Raw genomic sequence first — 10,482 nt, 5'->3', positions numbered from 1 at the left:
CAGTGAAGGACCAGTCAGACAACAATATTTAGCATTATAATTGTGTATTTTATTTTATTTTACAACAGTGTAAACACATACACAGGCGGGTGAGGTAAATAACCTTGTTTCATTATGTCCCTTTTCTTACAATTACCCCAATGAGGACATTAGGCTGCTAGTAACCTAAATGAAGGGCCATATGACAGAAGTACAAAAAGGAACTTATATTAGTTTTGTTTTGTATTGTTTTTGCCTGAATTGAAGACCTAGCTCTAAAAGTCACGGTTAATCACTTGTACTAGTGTTCTATAGTTTATTCTTGAGCCTGGAAGAAGAGTCAGAACATGTGGGAGATTTGGAAAAATTAGAAACTACTAAGAAAGTGATGCTTTCACAAAGTTGTCACATGTGTCTCAATTTTTAAAAGAAAAACAATTCGCTTCTGTATTTCTAAGTATTACTTATCATTTTTGCAAGTGGCAAAAAATGGTTAGTTTGCCAGCTCTGTGCAGAAAAAACAATGGGGGCATAAGCCCCCCAGCAATATTCAGTGCCAAGGTAATGGTTGTTGCCCCATGCAGGACAACCGAAGACAAAGTATTTTTGATGCTATACGTAACAACCAATGGCATCACTTGTATTAAATGAGTCAGTAGACTGATTAAAACTATTCTGAAAGCTTTCTTTTTGGTGTTGCTCATCCCACTATCCTCCCTTTTTCCAGGCGCTGGCTGGCTCAACACCTTCAGAATCGAAACACAGCAGAGGAGCTCCACAATCACGATGATAGAATAGTAGATTCCTATAAAGTCTAAGACCACTTCAGGAGAAACAAACATGAAACCAAGGCTGCAAGTTAGTACACATATCCAGGCCACAATCAAGCAGAGCAACCGATATTTCAGTGGTTTGAACTTCAGGAATGTAACAGGGTGGACCACTGCCAGGTAACGTTCCAAGCAAACCAGGCACTGAAACATCAAGCGAGCAACCATGCCAATTCCAGAGAAAAATTTCATTGGTATGATATAACAGAAGGCTACCACACACAGGATGTACAACGGTGTTGAGAGGGCATAAAGGATTTCCAGAACAGACTGACTTAGGGCAAGAAATACAGACTCATCCAATCCTCCAGCTCTGGTGAGGAGAACGATTACACGGATATTTAAAGGAATACCTATGAAGAAGTTGCCAACCTGCAAGACTACAACGACCAGGGAAGAAATCTGCAGTAGTAGTGTATCCTCTGGGTTAGAGGTAGAGTTAATGAGTGAGTTATTCATATTTGCAGTCACAAAAAGGACCCTGGAAAGATATGTAGGAGGCTGTTAAGAGTTGAATGATTCTTCTGAAACTGTATAGCAACAATAAAAACACAAATCTACGCTACAGATCTCATATAGACAAACCTGAATTACAGCTCTTGTTCTTGCCCTTGTTCACACTCTCGACAGGTGTTTACAAGCCTATTCTTATTATGTGTTGAATGCCTGTTGCTTTTGTATTGCTGTGTCTACCATGATCAATCCATGGAGGATGCCATTCAATGCAAATCTCACACATTTGTAAGCACATATCTCCTTACAGAGACACCCTTTAACTAACAAAGTGATCCACAGACAAATTAATGACTAGCTTGTTTTCATACTATATAGCTGAATGCAAACTTTGGGCACCCCTGGTCAAATGACAAGCTTTTGTTGAAACATATTTAATTAAACTTTAATTAAATTCTGCCCAGAAGACAATGTACCTAAAACATTGACATGACAATAAACTTGATTTGACTAGATTTTTGATGATGAGAGAATGTAAAGTGATGCATTCATAATTTTGTCAGATGTGTCAGATTTTATGTCCCATAAAATATTAATTAGCTACTGTAACTGGAAATATTAGTTGCTATTTCTGAATCTGACCTTCTGATTCTTAGTTTATCAGCTCTGTGAAAAAAAAAGAATGGTGGCATAAGTCCTCCAGCAATATTCACTGCCATCGCAATGGATGCTGCCTCTGTCATGGTTACCGAAGATAAAGCATTTCTGAGGGTAAAAAGTATCTGTATGAAGTGGGTCAGCAGGTTGATTAAAACAATTCTGAAAGCTTTCTGTTTGATGTTGCTCATCCCACTATCCTCTCTTTTTTCAGGCGCTGGCTGCCTCAGCACTTTTAGAATTGAAACACAGCAGAGCTCCACAATCACAATGGCAATATCAAAGTTTCCAAAAAATACAACAACCCAAGTTCAGATGCAAATATGAGAATAATGCTGCCAGGTAACGTTCCAGACAGATAAGGCAGTGAAATGTCAAGCGAGAGATCATGCCCATTCCCATGGAAAATTGCAGCACTGAGGTCAAACAAAGGCCTACCACGCACAGAATGAACACTGGTGTTGAGAGGGCGAAGAGGATTTTAGAAGCAGACTGACTTATAGCAAAAAACACAGACTCGTCCAGTCCTCCAGCTCTGATCAGGAGAACGATGACATAGATATTTAAAGGAATACCTATGATGAAGTTGATAACCTGCATAGTTACAAAGATCATGGCAGAATTCAGCAGTAGCTGATCATCCACTGGGTTAGAGGTGGAGTTAATGAGGGAGGTATTCATGTTTGCAAAGGAAAAGAAGGACCCTGGAATGATATGAAGATATAAGGAAATCAAGAACCTTTGGAAGAATTCAAAAAGCATTATTGTATCAAAACTGCACAGCAACAAAAAGACACCACTCTGCACTACCGATATCATATATACAAACCTGGATTCCAGTTCTTCTCGTCCTGGTTCTTGTCCACTCTCCAGCCAAGTGCGTTCGCACTACGCATTACATTTTTGTTGATTTTTTATTGCTGTGTCTATTATGGTCAGTTCATAGAGGTTGTCATTAATGCAAATCTCACACATTTGTAAGCACATACATTGTTCCCCTGAGACACCTCTTAACTAACAAAGTGAGACACAGACAAATATAGCTTGTTTCTACCCTTGTTTCCTATTTTAAAATGTAAAATATGGACACCTCTCGTCAAATTACATGCTTTTTATTTTTAAATGAAAATCAATACAAATTGTCAACAGAAAAGAAACTAGTGTTCCCACAACCCTGTCATCAATAGCCTGGAGCTTTAACCGCTGAGCCACCATGCCCCATTGCCCTGTTCAACTTCATCCCCTTTATGGGTATAAATCTTCTCTCCATTTTGGAAAAGCACTTCCAATGTATTAGCATGTTTTTGTGATAGCACAGTTTGTTTTTCTGCTTACAGCGGTACAGGGCACTGACCGGCTTCGGGCCATGTTGTTTAGCTGAACACACAGAGATGGGGGTGGAGTAATAGGGCAGTGATGAGCTAGGCCGGAGTAATGGGGTGATGAGGTGCTGCAAATAGGTTTTCTCAGTCACCTAATACACACATGCTGATTCCATTGCTAAAATAATACACATTTTCTTCTGTTCTACACATTTTACTTTGTACTTGAACTAGTAAGAAAATCAACTAATGCTCCTTTAAGTCTTAGTTTCCTAAACTTATCAGGATAAAGTCGTGATCTGGACTCTTTGTAGTGAGACGTTTGTGGACTGGCCTTCCATTTAATCTTGCTGAGCCTCCCAGGGGTACTTGTCTGCCCTCTGTTTCACACCTTTGTGGTACTATGTCGCAACCTGGTAAAGACATCTTTTGGCCTTTTGGCCAAACCTTGCAGGTTTTGACTCCTCCTGGCTGTGCATTGCCATAGCATGCATGTTGGTGTTTACATAAACATCACACAACTGCCAGTCAGACAACAGTATTTAGCATTGGCAGCTCTTTTAATATGACAAAGTAGACACATACTAACACATACAGGTAAGGTAAAATAATCTAGACCAATAAGGTCAGAGGTTAAGTTTAGGATTATGGCCAGGATGAGGGTAAGGATCAGGCTTTAGGTTAAGGTTAAGGTTAGGATTAGAGCCAGGGTAAGGATTGGCTTTTGGGTTGAGGTTAAGGTTAGGATTATGGCTAGGGTCAGGTCTGGGTTTTGGGTAAGACTGGGTTAGCTTCTGTTGAGTGGAAGTAACGTATTAAGTTTATTCAGTGTTTTCAGATGATTTGCTGTTGCTACTGCACTGATATGCTGTTGATGTGTAACTGACACTCTGTTGAGAGTTTATTGAACATTACCACTAGTAAAAATAATGTCGCTCTAGTGCAAAAAGCTTAATTCTCAATTTCACCATTTTCACCTTTTCACTGACAAAAATTAATGGTGAATGAATCAGGTTAGAAATAGAAATTCTCCACAATGATCCATTGGCAGTTAAAAAGTTTTTTACGTTCTCCTGTAAATTTGTCATTTTGGAGATACAAGCTTTTGCATGATGGTGATGATATAGGCATCTTTGCATTTTATGCGTCTTATATTGTCTATTCAAATATTGTCTATCTAAAAGAATAGGCTAAAGTGATTGTTAGTATTTGTTGTTTGCTTGCAAGTGGGCAAGAAATTCTTAATTTGCAGCATAAGCCCTCCAGCAATATTTACTGCTAGAGTAAGGGATGCTACCTCTTTCATGTCAGCTGAAGACAAAGCATCTTTGAGGAGAAAGAGAACAATCGGTGGCACCAAATGTATGAAATGTGCCAGCAGTGTTGGTTTTCACATTGTTTTATTCATCATATGTTTAATATGGATTTCACATTTTACAACAGTGTGAACTTTGATTTGATTTGATGCTGGTTGTGCTGGTAAGGTAAAGCAATCTAGGCTATTGATTGGCGTGTGGTTAAATGCTGAATAAAACAAAAACTAATAATTTTCATTGCTAATATTCTTTCTATTTATTGGTGTTTTGCCAAATAAATAACTTTTTACATATGAATTTATTGTAACGTACTGTAGTTGCATGGTTTGAGAGGTATTTCCAACACATATACATTGCCATGGTCCTACTTCGGCCTACTTGAAGTCTCCCAACCACAACATCTTAACTGTGGTGGATACATGTATTTCCCCAGTGTCCTCTTTTCTCTAGCATTCGGATAAAATGTTTTTGAGATGATGATCAGCACACATGCAACCATGTGTCCAAACAAACTAATTAGTTATTGTGATTGGTGGAATTAGTTGTTTTTGCAAGTGTCCCTCTGATTGTTAGTTTGCCAGATTTGTGAAGATAATAGAATGGTGGCATGAGCCCTCCAGCAATATTTACTGCGATAATAATGAATGTTGTTTCCTCTATTACATGCAAAGTCAAAGTATTTTTGAGGCTAAAGAGAATAGCCATTGGCACATTTGTATTAAACTGATTATGACAACTCTGAAAGCTTTCTTTTGGGTGTTGCTCATCCTACTACCCTCCCTTTTACCATGTACTGGCTGCCTCAGTAGTGTTCCAGACAGACCAGGCACTGAAACATCAAGCGAGCAATCATGCCAATTTCGGTGAAACATATGTGTGGTGTGATCAAACAGAAGGCTACCACACACAGGATTTCTGAAGCATACTGACTTACAGCAGAAAATACAGACTCATCCAGTCTTCCAACTCTGGTCAGGAGAAAGATGACACAGATATTTAAAGGAATACCTACAAACAATCTGCATGAATATCATGAGCACAGCAGAAATCACCATCAGACGGTCATCCACTAGGTTGAAGGTGGAGTTAATAAAGGTGATATTTATGTTATGCCATGGAAAAAAGGACCCTGAAAGTGAAAATATGCAGAAACACAGAATTCAGAACAACTGGTTCTACTAAAACTGCAGAGTAGCAATAAATACAGTAATTTACGCTACAGAGGTCACATATACAAACCTGAATTGCAGTTCTTGAGCTCCTTATTCTTGTCTGCTCTCCAGACAAGTGTGTGCAGGCCTGTTTTCTCTACCTACTAAATTTCTTTTGTCTCTTTGTATCTACCACAATCAAACAGTCAGTAGAGAATATCATTCAATGCAAATCTGTTCAACATTAAGAGGTTACTCCACGCATGGAGTGAATCAAGATAGTCCATTGTTATTTCTCATGACTGTCATCTATGAAAATATTTCCTATGCAAATTGACAAACCTTGCAGAATATTAATTACAATACTGGCATCAAAAGCAAATGAGTGGCCTTATTCATAGATGGTTGTTCTTTATGCTAATTGTGATGTTAAAAATGACTGAAATGTTACATAGTTTATACAAAGATAAATGACCAAACTTTTCTATTTAGACATACAACAATATAACAGTTCTACATTTTCTATGTACACATAAATCTTTAATTCTTTAAAAAGAAACATTTTGCATTTTTATGCATAAAATTAAGATTTTAAATTAATCACATGACTTCATAAGTTTGCACAATAATACATATATAGGAGAAAAGCATTCACTTCTAAAGAATTGGTCCTATTCAAACTGCATAGTATATGTAAATTAAAGTCATTACCTTTCTCCATAATAAAGACACAAAGCATGGCTACAGGCATCACAAATACAAAACCGATCACCTGCAGCACAAACAGATGTCTGCTGATGTTGTCTTGTCATATTTATCACTCCATAAGAGATCCCTTTTTATGCAAATCTTACCACTTTTAGATGAGAATCAGTCAGATAACAATATTTTGCAATAGTTATTTTAATATGACAATAAAGACACAGACAGGCAAGGTACAGGAATCTAATAGATTCTAACAGTTCATTGTATCATTATGTCCATTTTCTTACAAGTAACCCACTTGGGACATAGTTTAATCAGGCTGCTGGAAACCTAAATGGTGTGCCGAACAACAGAAGTTCAAGTAGGAATATGAATGAAATATTAAATTAGTCCTTACAGAACTTCATAAAAGCAGTTTAAATCTGTTTAAATCTTTTAACCTCTCATTTTGCCTAAATTGAAAGTCTAGCTTTAATTGTCATAGTTCACCTCTGGTACTACTAACAAAGTGAAACATTCACAAAGTTGTCACATATAAAACCAATAATAGCTTCTATAATTAGTGGTATCACTTGTTATTTTGCATGTGAATACTTACAGGAATAGATATTTAAAGGAATACCTACATGAAGTTGACAACCTGCATGGCTGAGATTTGCAGTAATGATAATCCATTGGGTTAAAGGTTAATTATTAATAAAGTGTTATTGATGAAGGTGTTCATGTTTACAGTGTAAAAACAGCCCTGGAAAGATTAGAAGGTATGAAGATATGCAGGAGGTTATAGCATGTGCACAAGAAAACATAAAAATATATATTTATGCAAAAACTCCATAGCAAAAATACAGAACTCGCATATCCAAACCCAAATTGCTGATCTTGTTGGCCTTGTCTATATCTACTCTTTAAACAAGTGTGTGTAATCTGTTCTCACACAGGCTGTCTGTTCTAGCATAATCAATGCATAGAGGATGCAAATTACATGCTTTTGTTGAAACACTTCAGTTAACTCTACCAATTCTGCACCGAAAAGTGGTCAAATATTCAACCAGAATTCTACCAAAAGCGTGTTAATGACTACCAAAAGCATCTTGGCAAGGGGAATTCTACAAAACATTCGTTTCATGTACATAGAAATGTAAATGAAATTATTTAAGAAAACTTCCCAAAATAATCTTGTGCACTAAATTGGTCTATTAATGCCTCACATTTGCCCAAATAACATTAAATGCAACTAAACACGACATTGAATGTAAGTTGAATGTAAATGACCCCAATCCTAACCTTAAGCATCTACGGTTAGATTTAAGATTTGATTTAAGGTAAGGGAGGGGACTAGGTTTTAGGATTAATTCAAGGTTATGGTTAAGTGTAGAGTTAGATTTTATTGAGAATAATTTACACTCAACTTTGGGTTCAGATACATTTAATCGATTTTTAGTTGAATGTTAGGTGAGCATCGACGAGGCATCTGTAATGGACCATTCAAATAAAGTGATACTAAAATTATTGTCATTGACATTGTCTGTGATAAGTCTGTGTAAACATCTGTTGTTACATGTGTCTTCACTTTTAAATAATAATATTTAGTGACTGTAATTAGTGGTAGTAGTTTCTGAAACTGACCTATTCACTCTTAGTTTCCCAGCTCTTTTAAGAAAAAAGAGTGGTGGCATAAGCCCTCCTGCAATATTGAATGCCATAGTAATGGAGGATGCATCTATAATGGTACTCAGAGGCACAGCATTTCTGAGGCTAAAAAGAATAACCATTGGTGCAGACTGTATCAAATGTGTCAGCAGACTGAATCCAACAATTCTGAAAGCTTTCTTTTTGGTGTTGCTCATCCCACTATCCTCCCTTTTTCCAGGCGCTGGCTGCCTCAGCACTTTCAGAATTGAAACACGGCAGAAGAGCTCCACAATCACAATGGTGATAGCAAAACTTCCAAAAAAATGCAACAGCCCAAATACTGAAGGAAACATGAGAATAATGCTGCAAGTTAGTACATAAATCCAGGCTACAATCAAGCAGAACAGCCGATATTTCAGTGGCTTGAACTTCAGGAAGGTAATGGGGTGGACCACTGCCACGTAACGTTCCAGGCAGACCAGGCACTGAAACGTCAAACGAGAGACCATGCCGATTCCAGAGAAGAATTGCATCATTGAGGTCAAACAAAGGCCTACCACACAGAGGACAAACACTGGTGTTGAGAGGGCATAGAAGATTTCAGAAGCAGACTGACTGATGGCAAAAAACACAGACTCATCCAGTCCTCCAGCTCTGATCAGGAGAACGATGACATAGATATTTAAAGGAATACCCATGATGAAGTTGATAACCTGCATGATTATAAAGATTGCAGCCGAAATTTGTAGTAGCTGATTATCCACTGGGTTGGAGGTGGAGTTAATGAGGGAGGTATTCATGTTTGCAGAGGAAAGAAGGACCCTGGAAATATATGGAGATATGAAGGGGTTAGAAATATTCAGACAACATTATTTTATTAAAACTGCACAGCAACAATAAATACACCACTCTACGCTACAGACATCATATGTACAAACCTGGACTTCAGTTCTTGTCCTCCTTGGTCTTGTCCACTCTCCACACAAGTGAGCACAGGTCAGTATGTGTTTAATGTCTGTTGGTTTGGTATTTTTGTATCTATTACGATCAGTCAGAGGATGCCATTTAATGCAAATCTCACACATTTGTAAGCACATACATCTTCCCACTTAGACACCTTTAACTAACAAAGTGAGCCACTGACAAATTAAAGATTAGATTATATGTGTAAGTGAAAATCTAAATTAAATATAAAATTTCTACAGAGAATAATATAGTGTACAACTTAAATCACAATTACTGTTTAAATATATTCATTCATTCAGCACAATAGTAAAATAACAGAATTTCTATATATTATATATAGAAATTATATATATAATATATATAATATTAATATATTATATAATATATTTAAAAAAATATGTTTCTGGTTATATATTTATAACCATTTCTATCCCTTTAAATCTTCCATTCACACCCAGCCATGAGCAGAAAGCATGCCTCTACAATGTCTTTTGAGAGAGACTGATCATCAAATCATGTTCCCCATGACTCTCTAGACCAGGGTAGGCATCCAATTCCCATGTCGGAGTGGCGTGATGGTATTCGCTAAATGGTTTCGGCCATGTTGTTTATCTAAAGACACAGAGATAGGGGTAGAGTAATTTGGCAATGAGGACCTAGGGGTGGAGTAATAGGGCAGTGAGGAGCTGGGGTGGAGTGATGGGGTGGCGAGGAGCTGGGGGTAGAGTAATGGGGCAGTTAGGGGTTGGGGTGGAGTAATATTGCAGTGAGTAGCTGAAATAATTAATCAGTGAAGAGCTAGAGTAATGGGGCAGTGAGGAGCTGGGTTGGAGTAATGGGGTGACGAGGAGCTGAAGTAATGGGGCAGTGAGGAGCCTGGGGTGGAGTAATGTGGCAGTGAGGAGCCAGGGGTGGGGTAATGGTGCAGGCAGGAGCTAGGGGTGGAGTAAAGGGGCAGGGAGGAGCTAGGGGTAGAGTATTGGTGTGGCAAGGAGCTGCAAACAGGTTTTCTCAGCCACCTAATACACACATGCTAATGCTATTGTTAGAATAATACACCTTTTATTATGTTCTACACATTTTACTTTGAATTTGAATTAGTAAGAAAAGGGAGGGCAAAGTAATTAATGCTCCTTTAGGTCTTCATGCAGATCTTCCAACAAAGATCAGAGGGCAATGAAGGACCAGACAGACAACAAAATGTAGCATTAGATACATACATATTTAAGATGTCTTTAATATGACACACAAAGTAGACACATTTTTAAACATCCAGTTGAAAGAATATAGGTAATTGATGGACAGTTAGTAGAAACCTTTGAATGCATTTTGAAAGGCATTACAAAAACAGACCTGAAAGAAACCTGCAGTACAAATAAATGCCTACTGTTTGGGTCTCGGTTCATCCCACATCACTGTCATTCCATATTGGATCCCTATTCATGGAAATCTTCCCACTGAGATCTGAGCT

This window comes from Salminus brasiliensis, chromosome 24, assembly GCF_030463535.1.
Source record: "Salminus brasiliensis chromosome 24, fSalBra1.hap2, whole genome shotgun sequence".
NCBI classification, from domain to species: domain Eukaryota; kingdom Metazoa; phylum Chordata; class Actinopteri; order Characiformes; family Bryconidae; genus Salminus; species Salminus brasiliensis.
Note: the sequence above shows the minus strand (reverse complement) of the source record.